This window comes from Heterocephalus glaber, unplaced genomic scaffold (genome assembly GCF_053883595.1).
Source record: "Heterocephalus glaber isolate CG9 unplaced genomic scaffold, H.glaber_assembly_v1.0 deba00001461, whole genome shotgun sequence".
NCBI classification, from domain to species: Eukaryota; Metazoa; Chordata; class Mammalia; order Rodentia; family Bathyergidae; genus Heterocephalus; species Heterocephalus glaber.
In genome coordinates, this window is record NW_028258308.1 from 33,627,880 (window position 1) to 33,652,953 (window position 25,074).

Sequence of the window (25,074 nt, forward strand, 5' to 3'; positions counted from 1 at the left end):
GGGCCTAATACATACTGGTTGCTCCATAAATACTAGTTTCTTTCCCCTTATTCCTCCAAAATCTTGTTTGTATTTTCTACTTCTAACTCCTGTGTCTTGAAACATTCTGTGAGCAAACATACTGGATTTGATTATTTAAGGTAAACTTCTCCATCATCCTTTTCATCCTGTATTGATTAACACAATCTGATTAGAAGTATGAAACTATCAGATTTTTAAAAATTTCACAAAAACAAATACTTATTGAATATTTATAATATTCCAGCAGCAGGCTCTGGAAAAAGGACAATGAATAATAGTCATTGCTCTAAACGGGTCTTACCTTAATCTCATCTGTGGATTCAAGTTACTAGGCAATGTCAGTTCAAACTTGTATTGCTAAATGAGGGGAGGTTCAGAATCCCAGGAGAACATATCATAATGAGTTAGAGAAATACCAGAAATACTAAGTTGAAATAATTTCAGCACATAGTCAATCTGTACAGCTATACTCAGATAAATGCAAGATTACCTTTAAGCTTTTTAAAATATTGAGTATAGCCTGCTGGCCCCAGCTGACACTTAAATAAAAAAGAAAAGTCTAGGGATTTAGAGATTCCACCTGGGCAGCTACCATTTATGGAAAATTAGCTGTAAGTTTCATGAGAGCTGAGGGGGAAGGAGAATGATGAAATTAGACTTGCCTTTTGGAAGCAGCTCTGAAGTGGCAGTGTTGCAAAATAACCCAAGTGCAAAATCATGAGACACTTTTATGAAATTGTGGATGGGACTGATGAGGAAGGAGCAGATTCAGGAGGATTATTAATGTCAGGTTGAATGTAAGGTCTGAAAAAGAAGAAATCTGTATCGTTCTGAGCCATTCAGTCTTATTGTCTACATTTAAGACTTATGGGGGTAGTGCTATTTTTAATCTATGCTATCCTTCACCAAATTGGAACTCTTCCCTGATAGTCTTTGAGAGGCTGAGATCAAATGAGTTTGCTTAGGGAGTGAGCAAAGACGTGGACTTAGAATGAAGTGATTTGGGATGCTACACTAAGGTGGCTATAAAGAATCATTTTCTTTTCTTTTTTCTTTTTTAAATTTTATTATTTATTTATTTATTTATTGTACCAGGGATCAAACTCAGGACCTTGTGCTTGCGAGGCAGGCATGGTACCATATTTTCTTTTCAACCATTTCTGCACGTCTCAGCATTGACTGTAGACTTTGGTCCCTTCTGATGAAAAGCTCTTGCTCCCATCACAGTCCTCAGACCTGGGAGCTTCTTTTATTCTGTTCTTCGGAATCAAGTTAGACTCTGGATAATCAACTTTATTCTCCCCTAAATCTTGCATCTCTTTAGAACCTTCCAGTGATTTGGGTTTCCAGTAAAAGTAGCTACTTTGGGCAGCGTATTGTCAAAGTGATAATTCTTGGAGCTCATAGTGCTATACTCAAACTCAGTGGATAATGAGAAGCTTTCCACTTAGGGAGCTCAGCCCCAAACATCTAGGACAATTCTTTCTCTTCCCACTCTCAGGCAAAGGAATGTTACATAAAATTGCATTAATCCACTCTTGCAGGATTTCTGTGGTTAAATGATGCAATAGATGCGTGAGATTTTATAAACACCCTGAGAGAAGGGTTGTTCTCTCACCAGGCAGTTATAATTTGTTGTACTTATATTCCTCCTCATTCATCTTTGATTTTCTTTATCTATTTAGTACATGTCTAATGATATGCCTCTCAGTGAAACTTTAAAAATGACTTTCAGTTTTTGATTTTTTTTTCTTAGTTTCAAGAAGTAAGACTTGAGAAGATGATTTGTTTCAAGTGGTTTTGTGTACTGAGTGTGGCTTTAAATTAAAAGTAGCTTAATTTACTCAGAGTGGCAGAGTCTAGTATATTTAAATTGGTTCAGACGTGCAAACTTCACTTTGGAAGTCAATGTAAATCAATGCCAGTACAGCAAAAGCATTCTCTACTTTCTTGCTTTTCTTTTCTGAAGGGTTTAGAAGGTTAGAAGCAAATTCAACTCACTATAAGAAGAAAAACCTATTGCATCCTAGCAAAACATTTAAAGAAATGTGTCTTTATTCATTGATTCTCATATTTAACCCTCAGTTGTTTTTGTGTTTATTGTTATTTGTATGTATTTGCAGTACATAGTGATTGCATTTCTCTTGGGTAGTTGGTTGGTGTACAGAACACATTTTTATGACCTCCTTCCTCCATCCTTCTCTTGATCTTTTTCCCATTTGCAAAAGATCCATCTCCCTGAAGTTTATTCAAGTGAATATACCATCTTGCTTAGCACAATATTCAGTAGAAATAGGTTTATTTAAAGTAATAAATAACTAGTTCCCATCTCCCATTACAATTTTTTAAGTGGAACACTTAATATGAAAGTAGTATGTCACTTATTTACAATACTTCCTATAGAATATAAGTAGGCTAAAAGAAGAATGTAGAATTGTACTATTTCTTCAATAAGACACTAACCACATATATTCACTAATATTAGTTTTAGAGGAAGGGGTCAGGCAAGGTTTGATATATGTATATCTGTCCTTCTACTGGAATTTACCCCGTTTTTCCCCACCTTTCCTGGGCAAGCTCAGTGTGAGATTCTTTTTATTTATAAGACCAAGGTCAGCAAAAGTAGGTTTCTATTTGTTATGATTTATATTTGAATATCGATATCCCCACAAAGCCTCATGTGCTCAGAGATGGATCTTTTGGGAGGTGATTAGAACATGCAGTTGTGATACTCATCAGTGGATTAGTACCCAGTATCACATTGTAGCTAAATGTGATATTGGGAGGTAAAGCCTGGTTGGAGGAAGTGGGTCACCGGGGGTGTTGTCTGAAAGAATGTAACTCCCTCCTCCCTTGATCTCTCTTTGCTTCTTGCTGCCAGGCTATAAACTGTTTCTCCTGGCCCATGTCTCTCTGCTATGCTACCCTGCCTTGGAGCTAGCCCACCATGAAATGAAACCTCTACAAACCATAAGCCAAAATAAACTTTTCCTTTGTAGAGTTGTAGGTGTTGGGTACTGTGTCTCAACAATGAGAAAATACCTAAGACACCTTTCATGCACGGAAAGAAAAAGGGGATGACCATTTTCCAAGGACAATGCCTAGCAGATTTTGGCCCTCCATGCAACCATTTTATGTACAATTACATGTTTACATTTGATAACATTCCTTATTTTAGCAGTAAGACACTAATCATAAAGAAGGATCATAAGGACATTGTAACCTTTTGTCACCAGTAGTCTTATTAAAGAATGAAAACGTTGGGCTGGGGATTTAGCTCAGTGGTTCCGCTGCCTGCCTTGCAAGCACAAGGACCCGAGTTCGATCCCTGGCACCAAAAAAAAAAAAAAAAAAGAATGAAAACGTATTACTTACAAATAAAAATGTATATAGTTTTTGCTTTTTAGAAGGGCCTACTGTGATACTTGCTTACTTATTGGGAAACCTAGTGTGTGCTTAATAATTAAACAGTCATGGATTATTAATGCGAAGAGGGCGGCACTGGGATTTGACTCCAGAAGCAGTCTTACTATGGAACTTAGATTAATTTATCATATTATGTTTTCCATACAAAGTACTGGGGCATAATATCCTATTGTGTTCATGACATTCAAAAAGTAAATTTTAATTGTGTGTGTGTGTGTTTGTATGTGCATGTATGACAAGTAGCTGTAGAAAAGTAGAGCCTAGGGATATAGCTTCATGGTGCTGCACCTGCCCAGCAAGCACAAGGTCGGTCCTGCGTTCAATCCCCAGTACCAGAAAAAAAGAAAAGTGTCAGATTTCCAGGGAATCCCACAATTAGGGGTGTGAATTTAAGATATTGGGTCTTCAACTTATTGGTTGTATAATCTTGGGTAAGTTATTTGTCCTCTTAGAGGTCTCTTTTCTCATTAGTTCAATGGGAACAGCAATAGTAGCTGCCTTTTAAAGCTGAAGTAAGCAGAAAATGATACAAAGCATTGAAAAGCATCAGAAGAGAGGAAAATGTGTGTTAGTTTCACTAGAGGTATTTCTTGCTTAGAATAAAAAGAAGGATGATTTTCTTCACAGGAAGGGGATATCCTTGCTTTTCAAACTGAGATTCAAATATAGTAAAAGAAATAAAACATAAAAAGAGAAAGCAGGAGTTATGATATTTTAAGAATTTAAAACAATTGTGACAATGTTTGCTTACTTTCACTTGTGCAAATAATTAAATGTTTTGATGCATAGTACTAATCAGGCACATATATAACAATATGTAAATTTGAAAAATGCATTAAATTTCTCAAGAAACATAGATTCCACTAATACTATTTATATGAATTTTCATATATTTTATCCATGCCGACTTCCTTCCCATGGGGTTTTATGTAGGCATTGCTCGGAGACACTGAACTTCAGTATATCTTTTTGAGAATGTCTGAATAAAAATCCCAAAGCTGGTTACTAAAATGTTTAGAAAATCATTCCTTTTCAAACCATGTGGGATAGTTATCAGAAAAGAAATGAATGACTTGTAATTTTCCGACAATAGGAGTTATGGGATTATGGAAGTTAAGTGAAGAGGCCTAGTTTATAAACCTTGAAAATTACCTTCATTAGTTAATAAACTAATTAATATCCTTTATCAAGAGATGCTCACCAGTGGCCTGAGAAATCATCTCTTTTGGGAGATGTAAAGTGAGATGAAGCTTAGAATAAATGACTTACAAGGAAACTACAAACTGTGAGCTTTTTGTATTTTCAAGAATTATTTTTGCTGCTATTTAATGACCAAATCCAATCGTTTGTCTAGGGACCCAATTCACATTAAAAGAAATTTCAAAAATACCCAAGCAATCAATATCTAATTCATTTAAGTCCTACTTTTTCTTGGGCCTGCTGGGTATAAGCATAGAGTTGCTGTCATCTCTCTTGTATTCAGACATTTTGGGAGAGGAACCATCTTTTTAGATCTATTTTCTCCCTGAAGCTTGGATCCTATATCTATACGAAAAAGATGTGACATACTAGAGCTAGCATATTAAACCCTCTTCTCAGAGAATCAATATAACTTTGAGAAGGCTCATTTATATTTAAAGGAGAAAAGAGACAAAAGTAGAAGTGAATGTATTGTACAGATAGAGAAACATTCAAGAAATATTAGAAAATGACCATTTGTTCTTATATATTCAGTGCCTTATCATTTGAGTTGGAGGATTGTTCTAGATGTCTAATTGAATGTTTTCTTTATCACTACTCAAAGAAAAAAATTTAATATTTATTTTTCTGAAATTAGCTGCTATCATGTATCAGTGCCCTGGAAATCTCCTGTAAGTGACCAATGCCAACACACATTATAGGATGTAACTTGCTGTGTCAGTGAAGCAGAAGGGCCAATTAGCAGATTTAGAAATTATCTCTTGATTTCAATATTTTCATAGTCTAAGCAACCAAATTGCATCAGCTAAATTAGTATGTTCCACTATTTTAGGTGAGTAGATTGTATTTTCATTATTTTAAATTTTAGCAGTATAATATCTGAATTTTTCATTTTGGGTTGCTTTAGAGTATACCAGTGATTCTGAATACAAGTACAGTTTGTGAACCAACAAAACCAATAATGATGTCAAAATATAAACTAACTTGTGTGTAAAATTCCATAATATTTCCACATGTATTGTGGCTTTCAAAATCAAAATAAAATAAGGCAATTTTTATTGATTATAAATACTTCTCTTTGCCAAAGAAATCTTTCATTCTCAAAGGTGTTATACTTGGCTCCTTTCAGCCTAGTAAAACAACATAGTTTTAAATTTTACTTTCTGACTATGAAACACAATGAAATGAAACAGTTTGTGTTTTTATTGTACTTTCTATTATCAGAATTTTGTGGCCCTTTGCTTAGAATATTTCCAGCTGCCACCAAAGTTGGGAAAGCTCATTGATTAAGAGAGTTCAGAAGTAGGAATTATCTCCATAACTCCAAGCTAGTCATGCCATTTTAAGAGGTGAATTGGAATTCACTCTTTTAAAATGTTGCTGATGAAATTGAGATCAACTTGCTATACATAGGCAAGTTTGACTTCTTTGGTAACTGGTAAAAAGTATATTAGTGGAAACTGATGTTGAATTTTTTTTCACATTTACGTATTCCCTTCCTTAAAGATGCAATTGGCTAGCTGTGCTATCACCTCAAGAGTGGTGCATACCACCAGTCTGGAACCCCAGGCTCCTGACAGGATAAATCAGAGTAGAGCTGTTGGTCTATCCAACCCTCATGGCCATGGGAGTGGAGTTAGTTATTGTGAAGCAAAGGAGAAAGACAGAAAAGGAAGTTGGTAAGAAGGGTGTAAAGTGATGCATAGTGTCCTGACAGCAGACAGTAGATGCCAGTAAGGATTTCCTGTCATAGAATTCTGGGAAGGCACAAGAAAGTGACCTGACAGACAGATGAAAGAGAAAATATTTGGAGATATAGGCAAGCTTACATTATCAGAGAAGCTTATTTTAAAAAGGAAGGATCTGGAATAGGACTAAAATTCAATGACTAGACTTGTCTCAGGCAAGTGATTTTCAAGAGTGATGCTAGATCCCAGTCCTTTTCATGACTAGAGGAGTAACATGAGACATGATACTAAGAATTTTACAAAGATTATCTTATTCTCCTGAAGCTGTGAAATCAGTAGTGTTAGGCTTTTTTTAGACAGATGAGGAAACAAAGCCACATGGAAGTTAAGTTACTTGCCTAGAGTCACATAGCTGTTAAGTAAGAAAGCAAATATACCTGCCCAAGAAGTTCAACACCAAAGCTCAGGGTGATGAACATGCTGCTCTTCCAGGCAGATTGTAAAAGCTTTCACGGTGACACATTTGGACAAAGCAGGACCACAGCTGTGATAAAAAGTATATAAGAAAAACGTCTCCATCATGAGGGTCAAAGCACAGGACCACCCCAGGGACCAATATTGGAGCACCTTGGGCTGAGTTAATAGCTAAGATCTTGTTAATGTCTTTTTTTTGCCCCCCAGACAGAACTGACTCTAATGCAAGGTGAACAGCTGGATACCCAGGGGAGGCAAATGGCTATAACTAGGGAGTATAGGAGAGAGAAAAAAATGTAATCTCAAGAAGAATGATGCCCAAGACATAGTAGACATTTCACAAATGTCTGCCTGAATAATTGAAACAGTACCCCACCTTTTCAAGGGTCTGTTATATCTTGTATCTAGATATCTTCCCAAAGCCACAGGCACTCATAGGTAGGGCTTTTTAGAGCTGGATGGATCATGGGTGTGTGATGCTGGGATTAAGGGCGTGTGGTACTGGTTTAGTCTGCTAATTGGTTTATCATAGTTCTGGGTATGGATAATGGGAAAGCCCACCCTGAATGTGGGTGACATCACCCAAAATGCTTGTAGCCTGGGTGAGATAAAAGGGAAAGGAAAGCTGTTGCTTCCTATCTACCTTGCCATGGAGAGTTTCTGGTCTGGATCCCACTCTGCCATGCCACCTTGCCTTAGAACCAGGTGACTGTAGATTGAAACTTCTGATGGGCCTATATGAAGCCAAAATAAAGCTTTCCTGCTTTAACTTGTGGGTGTCAGGTATTTTGTCCCAACAAAAATAAAGACAACTGTCATTCGCAAAACTTTTCTAGTAAAAGATGTTTATTCCAAGAATAATCATCCTCTTTATTATTCCAAGGAAGATGTTATTTTACATGATTGTTTAGGAATGGGAGCGAGATTTACTTTTTATTCTACATTTTTTATAGTGTTGCATTTTTCATCATATTCATTGCTCACTTAAAAAACATATTCAGTGAAAAAGTTTCCTTTATTTTTTAAACTTATACTGAATCCTGTGTTGTTAGTACAACTCCCCTGAATTTTACCATGTGGAAATTGAGAGGCTCAAATCTCCAAGATTCTGGGTACATAATTATCTCTTCCAGACCTCCTTTTATGTTATGGAGGAATAATCTAGCAAAGGCAACAAGATTGCAGGATATCTTGAAGCTCTAAAGTAATACAAGAATTTCTTTTCAAGGAATTTTGGTAAAGACATTTGATAGCCAAATTTCAAGCAGAGACACTCTGTCTTTGAAAGTGGCACACTAAGCTAGTTTAAAGCTATGTCTCATTTGAAATTGTGCCTATATATATTTGAGACATTCTTTCTATTACCTCTGGTTATAGTTTCCTCCCTGCAGTTCACTGCACAGTGCCTCTTAAGGGAGTTAAGTTAATTCATTTTAATCTTAGAACATCAGCATTTCCTCAGTCAATTCTGAACTGTATTTTCCTGTTGAATGGATTTGGCATATTATAGATCTAGTGAAAGTAACCTGTATATATTATACTGAAGTAGCATAGTAATAAAAGGAAGTTAAGTAAATGTTAATATTGGAGGAAGTTTGTAAAATATTTGAGCACAAATGTAGTCCATGCTCAATTCTCAATGGTAGTCTTTATACACCATGAAATCATAGCTTATGTCAACTTTGTTTCTGCTCTAATGGAGAGGAATCGTGGCACAAACAACCCTAAACCATGATAATGCAAATGCATTTATACTTGGCTTTTGAATGGATTTTATGATAATTTTCACAGCACATTGCTTTTCTAATTATGTTTTCTTTTGGATAATATTGAAATTAACTTGTATTTAGTGATCTGATGGGTTAGAAAGGAGCCCCAGGAGTGTACTAGCTGTGGATGATATCTAGTAGGATACACACAGGAGAGCTGAACAGTTCAAAGGCTTATCAAACTGGAAAGAATCTTAACTAGTGGGCCAACAGCTCCAGCTCCTCAGTTTCATGAAATTAGTGTATTTCTCTTTCTTCTTACCCTTCTACTTACTCCACGCTCTATTCCTCAATTTCTCATTTTACTTCTTCTCTTCCTCCTTTTTTATTTCTTGGAGACATGGAAAATGAAAAAAAGAGAGAGAGAGAATTAAGTACCTCAGCACTAGTCCTTGGGTGATTATAAGTACCTGGTTTTGGGTAGCCTCAGATTTTGGCATCGGAAGCACTATGAGTGGTCAAGGATTGTAATACTAGTAGAATCCAGGAAAGAAAGCATGGCAGTGCATCAGAGATGAGGAACAAGGAAAGAGCTCTTGATAACAAGTTTCCATAGATCCGCAATTGAACACCCAAAATTCTATCAAAACAACAAGGCAGAGTGAGGAAGGAATGGGAACCAGGTAGGTATATCTGAACAATGACACAGAGTGGCAGCAAGAAGTGAGGTTCTCTACTAAAGCAGGATTTCACCCAAGCTAAGAAGCCAGCAGTCTTCACAGCAGCACATTTACATGTCCAACAAAGTCACAAAAGGCAAAGAGAAAATACCCCCAAAATACAGTCACTTCTGTAACTGAAGACAATGCCCCACATGCCAGAAAAACAGCTTTAAGACACAATATCGTTAAAAGAAAGCTTCAAACTCTCTCAGAGAACATCACTGAAATGGAAATTTTGGAGAAAGAAGAGGTTTGTAACATCCTGAGGCTCAGCATTCAGTTTAAGTCAGTTTAAATTTTCTCATGCTCTGGGGACAAGGCTAGACCTAATCCCTAGGTTTTCAGATTCTCTTTTCTAAAACTGGCCAGAGGAGAAACACATCCCTCCTTTTCTATGGTTTCTGAAAGTATAACAAGGATGCGGAGTTTCAAAAATGTCCATAGATATTGAGGAAGAAACAAAAGAAATACGTAAAGCAAGATGGGTAAAAGTAGATATGCATGTCAATATTAGAATACTCCAGTTTTAGATACTATGGACTGACATTGTTGTGTATTAGCAGCTGTTGGGACTGCTGTCTTCAGAAGGGCTTGGTAGCCAGAATGCCATGACTGAGTTGACAGATGTCTGTGTGGGTGAAGAAAAGTGGAGTGTTGACAAGTTTCCTTCACATATGCCATCCTTACCAAGTACACATCTCATTCCCAAAGAGCCAGTATAAATTATCATTTTATTTTTCCTTGATTTATTCTTGTCATTGCTAGAATAATTAATATAATTGTTATGAGAAGCCCCACATGAGCACAGACCCAGACTGATCATTCCACAGGGTATACTCATAACCTGTGGCCTGCCTTCCTGCCCTGATTTGGTGGATCTTCTGTCTGAACTTGCAGTGGCCTCATGTAGGACCAGCAGAAATAATTACTGGGTTGTCTAGGCCCAGGAAAAAGCAGCGCTCTATTCAACATCAAAGTGGTAGTGAGTGCCTCCCTCAGTTGGAGGCAGATGCCTGTTCTGCAGCCAGTTGGCATAAATGTAGTCATTGACGCATGAGAGTGGCTTTTCTCTGAGCCAGGCAAGAGGTGGTACCGATTGAAGGCTTTTACTATGACCACATCTTTGCCATCACTTATCTGAAAGAATGCACACATCTGTGTTAGAAGAGTGACATCTGCTCACAACACCCCAATTCTTCAACTCTTAATAGCGGAGCTGTCTCTCCTCTCTTTTCCAGCTGTGTTAAGCCAATCACCAGAGCATCACCAGTGAGCTGACTGCACCTTCACAGTCTCTAGGGAGAGACACTCCACAGTGTGCTCTCGGGAGTTGCTCTATTGTCTGTTTATCCTCTGTGCCATCCCTCTCCTCTGTCTACTATCAGTTTATATATTTCTAAAATTTAACTTTATACAACAAATGAAAGTACTGCTGAGTTTCTTTTCAGACATATGTTTCTTCTTACTTGAAATATTACATTCTAAGAATATAATACCTATATCATTTTGGAATTATTTTTAAAGCAACAAAAGTCTTTTATTCATGTTGCTTCATGTTTCAAAGGAATTTGGACCTTTTTTTACTGAAGTGTAAGGCATTTCATAACCCTGTTAAGGTGGTTCAGGAGAGAAGTTAACTGACAGAACACCAGCAAACCCTGAAATGTTTGATGATAAATCTCAGAAGGGGCTGTGTATGATATACATGCCACTTGAGCACATCTCTCAAATATTACAGTCACCCTTCTCTGCTGTGATTGGCTCTAGAGAGGGGAAATGGAAGCTCATTTTGTAAGACACTACAGTGTCAAATAGTACCTAGCTGCTAGATATCTATACCCTCTCATACCTATGGATTTCTTCTTATTTTCTATCTCTCTTTTGCTTCACTTCTTTATGTGGAGGAAAGCCTAATTTCCCTGTTTCTTTCTGAAGTTCTCCATTTCAAAAAAAGCCAAGAGTCTGCACTCCCGCCAACAATGGAGAAGGGTTTCTTTCTCTCCACACCCCCTTCAGCATTTGTTATTGGTTGATTTCTTGATAGCAGTCACTCTTTCTGGGGTGAGGTGGAATCTCAGTGTTGTTTTCATCTGCATCTCTGGAATGACCAGTGATGTTGAAGATTTTTTCATATGTTTATTTGCTGCTTTTACTTCTTTGTCTGAGAAATGTCTGCTCATTTCAGATGCCCATTTTTGAATTGGGTCTTTGAATTTGGGGGGTCTGATTTTTTTCAATTCTTTATATATTATGAGAAAAGAAAATAAAATGGAAACGAAGTCTATGTAAATAGGGAAGGGTGCACAGGTAATGGGGAAAAAGTAAGACCCAAGATACATCATGTACAGGTACAAGTACCCAATGATAAATGTAAATGTATTATATACCTAAAATGTACCAATAAAAGAATTTAAGCAAAAAAAAAAAAAGCCAAGAAAGAAATAACAAATAATACCTCTTGTGAGTTGAGTGTCTTTCTGATTTCTGCCAGTGTTTTAAAAGTGTGCGTGTGTGGAATGGATGAGTGGTATATGTTACAAACTCAGAAGACAAGACCCCCGGCATCATTCCATTTTACACTTGTGGAAGTGAGGCACGGGCAGGTGATTTGATATTGTCTATATGTAGCAAATCTATGATTCACTGATTGTTTTATCCTAATGAAGCATACATAAAGCAATTGACAATAAAATAGATGTACAATAATTTCCCCTTGGAGTTAATAAGAGTACACTATCAGTGACTGCCAAAGCATGTCTTTCAAACTTTCACCATTTTTGCACTGTGGTCTATCTAGAAAACATTAATTCAAAATACAAATTTCTCAGTCATTTCAGATACATGTAATGTCCATTTTCAGGATATGATGGAGAGCAAAAGGAAGCTCTTTGGCTTTCTAAATGTCTGTCGCTTAAATGGTTTCTGAGCTTTCACTATTACCTCTCCATTTCCTCATACCCTAGACATCACTATCCTGTCCTTATTGAACTACAAGTAAATGGTTGATGACAATTTAATAATATAGATTAACCCTAGCTTCAGTGTCAAAGTTAAGGGCAGCAGAAAGAAGCTCTAGAGGTATCCTGGGAAAGGTGGTTGTTTTTAAGAGAAAATGTCAGGTCCCTGCAATAGAGAGAATTGGGCTTGAGCAGAAGTCACATGAGCTTGGACACCATAGGTAGCTGAACTTAACTTTACATCAACATTATATTTTCTTTGCTCTGCTTCTGACCACTAACCTGGCTTGTTGTTGCATGCTATTTTGAGGAGTTTTTGAGATGTGAATCTTCTATCCTCCCTTACCCACTTTATGTAAATTATGGGACAGTAGTTCTAACAGCTGTTTTTCCAGCAACTGCAGGCAGCACTGTAATGTACACGTGAAGCCTTGGATGTGATTCTGGAAAGCAGTGCCTCAATCTGACACCTATATCAAAACAGCCAGAGTCAAATTTGGGAATCTTAAGACTAATAATTTGTGTTTCTTCTCCCATGCTGGAGACCCTCAGGTATTATTCAAAGTATAGGCTCCTTTTGATAAGCAAACTTCACTTCTCATTTAGGTCTATTGCCTGACTCTTATTTTCCACTGCAGGTATGACTGTAGGCCCAGATGTCTTGATCAAGCATTGTTAGTAAATCTTATCTCCTCAACGTTTTCCCTCTGCTTTTGAAACCTAGATCTCCTTGAAGGACACTAGTTTTCTGTATCCATTTCTGCCTCCCCATCACACACACACACACACACACACACACACACAGAGTTGGAAAATGGCAGTGGTTAGTCTGGCAGCTTCCTTCTTTCACACTAGAGTATATTTTCATACTCTTCCTATGCCAAAAAAACTAATAATGTATCTTCTTTGGAGGATTACACCATGGGATGCACACCATTTTTTCCCTCCTTGTAGCACATTTATGGACCTGGACATGTTCTCTATCCATAGCCATAAGTGAGTTGGGAAATAGTTTCAAGGCCATCCTTGGATCTCTCCCTTGCTACTGTGTGATATTTTCATTTGCTCAAATAATCCACTAGAGAGTCCAGCTTGACAATTCCATGACTGGGTTCTTGCAGGGTCATTTCTCTCCCCAGATGCACAGGAATCTACTTCCTTGGTCACGTGTCACAAAAAGTTGTCTCTAATTGTTCTTTCTCAGCAAGAACTTCTAATATCCCCACCCCCTCTCAGGTCTGCCTACTCTTTCACCCCTTTTGAACTTCTAATCTTAAGGCCTTTGCTAGCTCCCTGTTTTCAAGCCTCTTCAGTCATTATTTGCAAGACTGTAATTTTGATCACTTGAATTTCTCTTTTACCAGCTCCCTGCCTCCTTGGCCTTTAACTGGATCCCCTTTACAAATTCCCAGCCCTGGAGCTGTTCTCTTAGTAAACTTTGCTACTCATAAACCATCACAACAGCTGGTTAAAGAAACGACAGCAATAGAATAAACTGTTTGTGCTGATGACGTTGACCTTATGAGTCATCACAAGTGGAATGGACAAGCCCTTCTAGTTGATGCAGATGATACTTCCCGGTTGTCCACCTCAGAGCCAACAATACCGGTGCTGAAAACAACTAGATCTTCTCAGCAGGAAAGTATAAATTAAACTGCCTTTAAAATCTCTCTCTATATATGCATGTATGTGATATACAGTTTTATTGAAATAAGCAAACGTGATTATACCATATGTACACATTTCTGGGGAGAAATTTAGCAAACTTTGATATTCTTTTCCATTTTGATTTAGTTTCCAGTTTCCCTCTGCACAACAATATCAGTGCTTCCTTCATAAACATCTACCTAGAACTATGTCTCTATCTACCTAAAATGTTTCTGGGATTTTCCCCCCAAACCTCACATACTTAAAGACATATACAGACTTATACATACCATGGATTCATAGGATTTTGAGCATTGTTTTAAAAGATGAAAGCATACTACACACATTTTCCTGCTTTTGTCATTAGGTGTTATTTGACAAAAATCACTTCAAATCAAAAGATATAGTTCCAAATAATTTTACACCAAATTGTTAACATTGTAACTTTACATAAACTAATATTTTTGAACATCTATTATGTGTCATAATAAAACCTTGGATTTATACAAATTTCACTATTGTAGAGGTAATAAAGAGATTCATAGTCCAGCCCTATAGAATAGCTGAGAAAATGAAGGCCTAGTTCATATCTATGATTTCTTGAAAGTCAAAAAGGGAGTTGGTGACATGTTTCAAATTGGAACCTAGTGGTTATAGGCCCCCAAATCCAGTGCTCTTTCAATCATATTCTAATTACTCCCATAAATTAATATGAGAGATTAGCCTGACAATTATAATTTAACATGCAAATATGCTGCAACATAAGATAAATTTCAGTCGTGAGGTAGAGAGAGGAGAGAGAGGAGCAAGAATATAGAAGTGTTCCTGGAAATTACTCTCTGGCTGTGTGGTTAGATCAGACTGTCTTTATTGGACCAAATTTATCAACCAGTGGTGACTCATTAAGACTCCAGTCTTTAAAAGGGGCATCAATAAAAGAAAAAGCTTTGTATTGAAGCTGTGTGGCAGAGATCCTCCAGATGAAATTCACTCCCTGTCCTAACCACAGAGCACTTTTTTGGAGGAAAATTCATGGGGGGATTGTGACTCAAGATCTTCCCTGGCTTCCAGACACATCTTGGGAAAGGCCCACCTTTCAAATTATAGTTCCTTTTAAAGACCTGGAAAACATTTTATTGAATATTAGAAATATCTTCTGCAAAATATTGAAATTTAAGCATAGCATGGGCTTCCTGTTTATTGAAAAACAAACAAACCAATATCCAGCATGCTTATATGTCACATTTTTAACGGGGCTTCTAGGGGTCTACTTGTCAAGACTTGACCTAATCTGACAGACTTGGTGCTTTTGGTGTTTTTTCATTGGCTCCATAGAACCCAGAACACCAGTCTATCCATTCAGTCATGAAATAATTGAGGGGCCTCTGTTCCTTATTGAACACTGTGCTGGGCTTTGGATAAGGGAAGACTGACTGACTGAGCCTTGCATACCACAGCCGAGAAGTTTACTACTGAGTCTCCCTGTCTGTTTGTTGCTCCAGATAATTCACTGTGGTCTCTATGACCTTCACTGACAAAATAGCAAGGAATGATCAAATGTTCCTTCAAGCCAGCTAATTCTTTGGTTATTATGAAGCTGATTGGATCTTTTGTATGCATACCAAAGACTCATAAGAGAGTTCTTGAAGGTGTCATTTCACTGGAGGATGTGTGTGACAGCCCTGAGACACCCTCTGCAAGGCATACCTCAGTTTAATTAGTATGTGATAAGCTTTCATACAGAGGGTAACTGACAGCTGAATAAAAAATTGCTGTCACTCAGTGCTGTTGTTCTTGTGGCAGTGCAGAAACTATAGCAGGTTCTGAACATTTATTTTTTCTTTTAGGGCTCTGTTTTTCTATGCAAAGAATTGTAACAACATGGATTTATTTGCTACCTACAGAGTGTTGAATTCTTTGCTAGGTACTTCGCAGACATTTTTCTCCTACATCAGCTTTGCAGATCATATTTGCATTATCCCTTCCTCAGAAAGGTGCTGCAGAGGATTGAGGTGATTTGCACAATGACATGAGCTACAAGAGGCAGAGTAGGGATGACTCCTAGACCCTTGCGCCTTTAAAACCCAGGCTGAAAGTCCTTGCTACACAACCACCCAGCTCTGGGGCGAAGGAAGACTGGGGTTAAAGGGGGAAGGGCAGGGGCAGGAGATTGGGCTGGGGTTGTGTTCTGATGGGTCTCTTTTTAAAGGGGAGCCAAATTTTCTAAGGCTAAAATTTAAACTTTTATAGGTTATACTTGATGTTAGTTCTTACATATATCCCCTGCTATACTGAGTTTCTTCTGAACACCATCCCTACACAAGGACTGTGAGGTGCAGTGGGAAGGGAGAGCAGATTGCCTTTGCAGGGTCTGTGACAGTTTCAAAAGATAAAACAAGAAAGAAAGTAAAACCAGAATTCTCAGTGCTGACAGAAAATGCCTTGTCTAGGGTAATTATGGCTGACCCATGCTTGTTTCTCTGGATAATCAGATAAACTGACTCTCAGTAATTGTGGATTTTTCCTGTGCTGTGTGAGGATTACTCTGTGTCTCTTTCATTAACCATTTTAAGTACAAGTGAAAGGTACAGATAAAAGTGTCCCAAATTGACAGTCTAGGTTAAAAAAGAGCTTTTCATGAGACTGTATGCAATAAATATAATTATTTACATTTAAGTATTCTATAGCTTTTATATTTTTTTTACATTCATTTTCACAAAGTTTCCTTAGAAGTAGATTCCTGGATGATTGGCACAATTATATTGGTATGATTTATTCAAGATGAAGCAATAAACTAAAAAAAGTCTAGTAGACCCTCAGGAGCTTAGGAGCCACTTGTGTATGTTTTGTGTAATTTTTCATGTATTTTATGAATACACAAATTTTGAAAATGTCAGGAGTAGGTAAGAAATCCTGCTGTCTATCCAATGACCACAGTTTGGTAAAAAGGAATTCTGAGTTTAGCTGCTTGGTAACAGAAACAGTTATTTGGTTAATGTTAACTTTACATGAATAATGCCTAAAAAATTCCTCAGTTCCCCTCTTCCTACTTTGAACCCAGTCTTCTTATTCTTTCATCTTTTGAGTTTCTTAGCTGTTTTTTGCATTATTTAGATATCTTGATTAGCTAATTTCATCTATTAAATATTGATCTGACATCAATCCAATGACCAAGAGACTCCAAGTCTAAGGCATTTAAGATTGTTTTCTTTTCTTGACATGATAAATGCAGGTGCTCTTGGAAGATGAAATTAACTTATTATAAAAAATCTTGGGAGGGTATATCAATAATTTAAAAATTCTCCAGTCCATCCAACAGAAAACTCTGTTTTTCCAAGTTTGATGTTGTTATCAGTCATTATCACAACTATTTTCTCATCATAGGATTTCTGGGGTTGGTGGGTAAGAATCTGACATGTGCATGCACACATACATCACAGCTATTAATTATCTAAGAAAGGCAAATGTTCAAATGACCAGGAACGGATAACAGTTCCTAGTGAATACAATGCTGTGTTTGTATTGCCACCAGCTCTTTGGAAGAACTTCATATCTGGTCTATAGGAAAAATACTGGAAAATATATGAGTGATAATCTACAAATGAAAGCCAGAGAATTATAAACATTTATGTCTCTTGACCACACAAACTAGGGATAAATATTTATAAATAAAGACCAATTGTTTACATTTTGATACTATAATATATAGTACTAATAATTATTCCTTATACACAGTTTGCATTAATCTTGATCATATTGATTCAAAGCAAGGTCTTTATATTTGAAGGCAGTTTGTTAGGCAAATGGTCAATGTAATTTTCTTTCTGTCATTCAGGAAACCAGCTAGTTTAATACATTTTAGATGCAGCTAGATACAAACTATTGATACTTTAATTATATATAGGTCAATGTATTCTTCTTGTTTACTTTTATTTACCATATTTATTTCAAGCTGAACAAGTTTATAACAAAATCTTCAATTGTAGGATAAGCCACTGTTTCCTACTGGCTTCCTTCCTTTCTTTGATGTCACATAATGATTCCCCTAATCCTCGAACCTCCACCTCTTAGTTGTGATTCCCCTCCTGTTATCCATATCCATTCTGTCTCAAAATCCAGAAATTCTCCCTTCTTGTTATGCTTTTCAACTATATTGTTAGTTTCCTTTTTAGTGCCTCCATCTTAGACCTCTACTAGTCCATTGACCTTACTTTTCATCTCTCAGCCTACCTTTTCCTTCCTCTAGTCCATCCTCTGCATTAATGTTGCTTCATCTTTTGGTATCTATAAACCACATAGTGCCTACACAGACAAATCAATTTTAGGGGAAATTTTGGGACACTTATCAAAACTTTTATAAGAATAGTAAACTATTAAATATTAATAGAAATTATAATAGTAAAAAAGCAAAAATTATGTCAATAATAGGGAAAAGGGATGTTTCCAGTCTTGCTATCTTTGAGAAAGAGTTTAAACAATAGAATCTATATGAAGACAGTTTCTTTAATTTTGATTTCTACCTAATTAGAGATAGGTAACTTAGAGTCACTGGGAAGAATAACGCATTTCAATTCTTCTTTTCATCCCTTTCCCTTCCCCTCCCTCCGAACCTTCTCCCCTTCTCCCAACTCTATTTCCATTATTTTCCTTCAATTCTTTCTCTTCTCCTTTAAATACTGTTTCCTTTCCTTCCCTCCCTTTCCCCATCTTGTTCTCCTTCCTATTTCAACAAATTCTTTATACTTCCTAATATCTAGCCTCTATTTGCTCATTATTTATACTTTGGGTTTCTCACACAAGAGAAACAATGTAATGTTCAAACTTCTGTGTATGATATATTTCACTTAGGATTATGGTCTCAAAGTGCATCCATTTACATAAGAATGCCTCAAGTTACCTTTCTTTATAGCAGAATAAAAATAAATATATATATATATCACATTTTCTTTATCCATTGATCTATTGATGGATATATGGGCTGTTCTCAAGATTTAGCTATTATAAATTACACTGTTATAGACATGGTTGTGCATGTATCACCTTAGTATGATGACTTTAACTCTTTCAGGAAGATACCTACAAGGTGGATAGCTGGATCAAATGGAACCTCTAGTTTTAGTTTTTTGAGAAATCTCCATACTGATTTCTGTAGTGGCTGTACCAATTTACACTCCCACTAACAGAGAAGTGTTCCTCCACTACCTCTAACCCCGTACCCTCACCAGCATTTGTTCTTGGTTGATTTCTTGATGATAGCCATTCTTTCTGGAGTGAGATGGAATCTCTATGTTATTTTAATTTGCAATTATTGAATGACCAGCAATGTTAAGTATTGTTTTCCTGAATTTATTGGCCATTTATATTTCATCTGGGAAGTGTCTATTTGTCTTAGGTGTTCACTTTTTGATTAGGTCTTTAAATTTGTGAGATCTAATTTTTTTTAGTTCTTTATCTATTATAGATATTATTCCTCTGTCTGAGGAGTAGCTGGCAAAAAAAATTTCCCATTCTCCCTGTTATCTCTTTACTCTGTTGATCCCTCTCTTTGTTGTGTAGTCTTTTGAGGACTCTTCATGCTGATTTCCATAGTAGTTGTACCAGTTTACACTCCCAAGAATGAAGAACTTTTCCTTTATCGCCACAGCCAGTCCAGTATTTGTTATTATCTGAATTCTCAAATATAGCCATTCTTTATGAAGTAAGATGGAATCTCATTGTTGTTTTAATTTGCATTTTTTCTATGGCAAGCTGTTTTAGTGGACATGAAAGAAGAAAATTGAAAACCTAAGAAATGTCTGATCTGTCTTAGGAGACGTCCCTTCTAATGACCATTTTGCTGTGGGTCTTGTCCTATTAATAGGCTGTGTTGCCCAATATACTGTATAAAATGTAAAATCTTTTAAAGTTATTCACCTAAAATAGGATGTACATCACAGAAAGTTCAACGGCCTTCCAAACTGGTATTCCACAGAAGACTTCTTCGCTAGAGTCAGTTCTTTTCATTGGACACATATTTAATTTGGTGCCATTTAATCTGTGCATAAATTGGACTGAATTTTTCTGAATAATGAATGAAGTCATTCTGTCTCTTTCTCTAATTAGCATTGGGGATTATTTATTTACAAGCTCTGTTGGCTGAGTCACCCCTCAACCTTAATTAAGTGTCTTTCCGGGCGGTACACTATATATAACTCAGCATCCTTTGAGTTTAAGCTGCCAGTCACACTGTCTCAAATTTGATTTTCCTTTTTCAAATATAGGCTTTCTTGAATTTTTAAACTGACCCTTTATCTTTGTTAAAAATGTTATGCCCTGTATGAATATAGATGGCTATTAATTGCTACAGTTTTTAATGACTAAAGGAAAATTGAAGTTTGGTTTATAAAATACTTTTGTCCATAGCCACTAGCTATGTTTAGGCAACTAAAGTAAAGTGTGGAATTGAGTGCTTTTTGCAATGTTAGAGTAGTCTAAAAAATCAAAAGCAGTTAGTTATTTTACCAATAATGTCCCTAATTTCTTCTAAAGTTATCATAAAGGATTTGGTCTAGATTAGGTAGTTTCTTCCAAACAGTCTTTTTTGGAAGCTGGAAACAAAAGATGTTTTATGCTTCTCAGTTATGTTCCACAGAATTTGGCATAATAATTATGAATAATAATATATTGCTATTGCTCTTCTCTTTATGTAAAAATGTATGTCCCAATAGCTTACTTAGTTCTATACAAGAGGAAAAAAAACTGGTAGGAAGTCTCTACAAAAAGCTAATATATTGAAATTTTCTTGTAATAGAAATTACATGTTAATGAATATATGACAGTGTTCTATGTAACAGTGCAAGAATGACTGAAAAAGGATTATTAAATATTTATGTGTAGGATTCTGTTCATTAACTGCCAAAATGAGCGGCACTGCATGACACAGAGAACTTGTATGTAATTGTATGAGGTAGAGAATTTTTTACACTGCTCTGGAATAGTATGTAGTTTCTCTTTTGAAGCTGAATGTTAACCACAAGACATCTATGTCTTTATCAAGAAATCTGTGCATTGAACTAAATTTTTTGCACTTTGAGTGTATAAGGAAAAAAAATAAGCCTAACGTGCTTATCCAATGACTTAGCATCATAGATATTTGAAAATTTTATTTGTGATTTATACCTTGACATGCTAATGGTGAAATTGTCTATTCTTTTATTTGGTCTTCCTGTGTTGTTTCTTACCTCAAATTCATTCTGTTTTTCTATCATCAGATTAGTATTCTTCTCCAGTTCATTGAAATTTTAAATAAAAACAGCATGGTTGCTGCTGTCTTGGAGCTTGTAACCCTGTGAGGGAATTCAGATTATAGTCAATTAGTCTCATAATTAAATGTAATTTTAAATAAGATCTAAGTGAAAAAGAAATATTATAATATTAGAGCCTAGATACAAGAATATCACGCAGTTATCAAGTGTATTTGTGCCAGGCAAAGTGGCTGATATTTAAATAATATGCAAGAATTATTTAACAAAGTGGAGTTAAATGTAGTTTGAAATAAGAATTTAGAGCAAAAGAAACATGGTAATATTAGAGACTAGATACAAGAATATTACCCAGCTGGCAGGTATGTTTATGCTAGGCAAAGGGACTGATGTTAATTATTATACAGGCATTATCAAAACACAGTGGTAGGGGTAGAGAGAGAGGAAGGGTCCTTTGGAAAGATGGGAAAGCATGTATAAATATGTCTTGTAATGGACAAGTGCACAGAAGTCTTGAGAAAGTTGTTTCCAGCTTAAAAGGGTGCTGGAAGAAGGAAATTCATACATTGTCAAAGTGCTATCTAGATCATGTGAAACCCTATAGGTTTTGATTAAGCTTTTGTATTTTGGGGGCTATGGAAACTATTGAGTCTTACACAAATGAATAAAATGATCAGATTTTAAAAGAACAGGGTGTACAGCTACAGTGTGGAGAACCATTTAGAAAAAGGTAAGCTATGGAAAGATCATTGGAAGGCTAATACAAAGAGATTCTATGCAGGTTAGATGATGGAGAGAAATGGATAAGGAATGCAAAATATAGTAGGAATCAGCAAAGCAAAGATGTGTGGGCAAATACAACCATGCTTAGAGAAGTGCTGAGAGACCAGGTTTCCATGCATTTAAAGAACTGAGAGTCACTTGAAATAATTGAGAGCAAAGTTCATTTTGGAGGAGTGATGGTACTAGAGAGGCAGGTTGGGGCCAATTATGAAAGTCTTTTTGTGTGATGTTGATGGCAAGAAAAAACGTCTGAGGGAGTGCAAAGATGGCATCATAGTCGATGTGATGTCTGGATAAGTTTCTTTGTTGAAGGTAAAGAATAATGGAGAACAGAGTAGATGCTGTGATGGATGTTTTTATGAGATGAGGCAGGAGACAGAAATAATGGGAATCAAAACTAAGGGCCATTGTCTTAGTTCTCCATAGATCCCTTCAAGTTATTTTTATGTATGGAAATAAAGGGTTGAGGTTAATTTTTTATATATGGATACCAGGTGTTCTAGTGCTGTTTGCTGAAAACACTATCTTTTCCTCAGCTCTTGAATTGAGTTTATATTCTATAAAATGCTAATGTTAAATAATCTTTCAAAGCTCAGTGGACCATATTTGTGTGGTTCTATTTCTAGATTTTCTGTTTTATTCAAATGATCTATATATCTTTCCTTGCAGCAACACTGCCTTGATTACTATAGCTTTAGAAGAAGTCTTAAAATTAGGTACTAAACATCTTCCAACACTGTTTTTTTTAAATTTTCTAGGTCCTTTGTACTCCTACATAACTTTTAAATTTCAATATCCAATTCTTCATTTATAGCAAATATACATAGACCTGAATTTTTATATATATACCTTGTGTTTTCTAATCCTGCTAAATTCAAATACAAGTTCTCAGGGCTCCTAGAGATTTCTTAGTATTTTCTCTGTAGATGATCATTTCATCTACATATAAAGATTTTGCTTCTACCTTGCCAATCCTATCCCAGTTGTGTCATTTTATTGCCAGACTATTTTAGTTTAGACTTATGTTTCAAAGTCTAATGGACAGATGAAGAGTAGGCATGTATGCCCTTGTTCTCCACCTTAAGGAGAAAACATTGTATCTTCTCCATTCATATAAGGCATTTTCTCTGGAAGTATGGAGTACATGTCTTTAATCTGTTGAGAAGGTTCTGTTCTACTTCTAGTCTCCTGATAGCTTTTACCATGAACAGCTGTAGAATTTAGTCCAATACTTTTTCTCCAACTAATGGCAGGATCATATGACTTTCTCCTTTCCTCTGTTAAAATGATGACTTTTGGGGGTGGATCTTCCAATGCTGAACCAACACTGCCATCCCTATAACAAAACCGCTTCTACATACTGCCAGATCTGACTTCTAATAGTTTGTTTTGTTAAACAAATTTCTATCTATGTTCATACTTCTTTCTTCTGTTATCTTTATCCAGTTTTAGGATTACCACAATGTTGATCTCCTAAAATGAGGGGAGAAATGTTCCTTTTTTTTCTGCTTTAAATGTTTGATATAATTTATCAGTTAAAATGTGTATGAGCCTGTTGTCATATAAGTAGGTTTTCAAGCTAGGAATATACTTTCTTTAATAGGTGCTATTCAAATTTTATATTTCCTCCAGAGTTAGTTTCATTAATTTGTCTTCCAAGGTACTTAGAAGTTGTCAAATTTATTTCAAAACAGATTTTTGAAATATGCTTTCTATATCCTTTTAAATTCTATAAAATCTCTGGTAATGTCCCCTAGGTCTTGATATTTTAAATTTAAAAATGTATAATTGATATTGTGTAATAGGAAGTAGAGGTCTAAAGGAGCAGGGGAAGTGGGAGAGGTACAGAAAAGGAAAGAAGGGAAAAAATATTTGAAAAGGAAAAAAATGGAAACAAAATCTTTGCAAATAGGGAAGGGTGGAGGGGGTGAAGGGAGGGCACAGAAAGGGAAAAAAATAAGAACCAAGATATTCATGTAATGGTACAAGATCTCAATGATGTATGTAAATGTATTTTATACCTAAAATGTACCAATAAACTTGATGGGGAAAAAAAAGTAATACATAATTCTTTCCTCTTGAACTGATGGCAGAAATGACTAAGAGAGCAGGCAATGATCCAGCAGGGTTAGGCATGTTAGGTAAGAATCTGCACAAGGTTCTGAGGAAGCATCCAAGAGAAAATCTTAACCCAACCTTAAGACATCTGATTTCAAGTTGAATCATGAAAATTGAAGTGAAATGGTCCATGAATAAAGAAGAAACAGGAGTGTTTACAGAAGACCAAAGGGGAAGGAGAGAGAATGGAGATAAAGCAACTCTTGAAACATTAACTCGGTAGTGTGAAAGGCCAGAGAAATGGGCAGAGGATATATTCTCCAGGGTTTTATATTCAAATTAATAAGACTGTCTTTATCAGATTTAAATCTATATACCTAAAATTCTACAAATATGGACACCAAAGAAGAACATGGGATATCCAGTTCTATCTTAAAATAATAAAATGTTAGTCCTTAAGGGAATTTTTTGTTTATAAGAAATACGATACAATATAGGATAGTAAATTCTGAAGTATACAGGTCTATTTGAACTATAAGCAATGTAAAAATCATAAAAGTATTGCCACAATAAAAACTTTAACAAAGAAGAAAACTGAGTGCCTTTTCTTGAAGCCCCTTATCATGGAGAATATCTCAAATTATGTCTGATTGTTCATCTTATTAATTATAGTTTTCTTTCTCAGGATCTCCTTCATAAATCCCCATTGGACTCTTTAAATGCTGGAACGTCTTTAAAAATTGCCAGATGGTGAATTTAAGACAATATTTGGAACTTATTCTGAAGGCCAAGGTATTAGAGAAAAGCTATATGGAATTATATCCCACTTTGGCCAAAAAAATGAGTAACCAGGACCTTGAAGATCCTATTTCCTGTGTGGGAACAACCAAGAGTATCCCCATGCTGGATCTTCTGGTTTGAAAGCTGTATGACGCCTGTACCCTGCCATGCCAACATAGATAGGAACCCCTACCCTGTGCTTTTCAACTCTTCCAGTCAAGAATTTGAGGAGAAAAGGGGGCAAATCATGACTGATGCGTTTGTTCTGAGCAGCTCTGTTCACTGGCCCTTCACCATTAGGCACTTTGCCTCTGTGTACCTTTGTTCACAAAGCATGAAGATTAGTGACATTTTGCATTGTAAGCACA

General features: G+C 36.1%; 1 pseudogene across 1 annotated transcript in view; it reads left to right on the top strand.

Annotated features, from left to right (window-relative positions):
- Positions 1-25,074, top strand: part of LOC147826788 (ribosome biogenesis protein NSA2 homolog pseudogene) — a 93,687-nt pseudogene that overhangs the window by 20,539 nt on the left and 48,074 nt on the right. Inside the window, exon 1 of the transcript XR_015453476.1 lies at positions 1-24,718. This exon is cut by the window's left edge and continues 20,539 nt beyond it. The product of XR_015453476.1 is annotated as a ribosome biogenesis protein NSA2 homolog pseudogene (transcript). The remainder of the gene's footprint in view (positions 24,719-25,074) is intronic.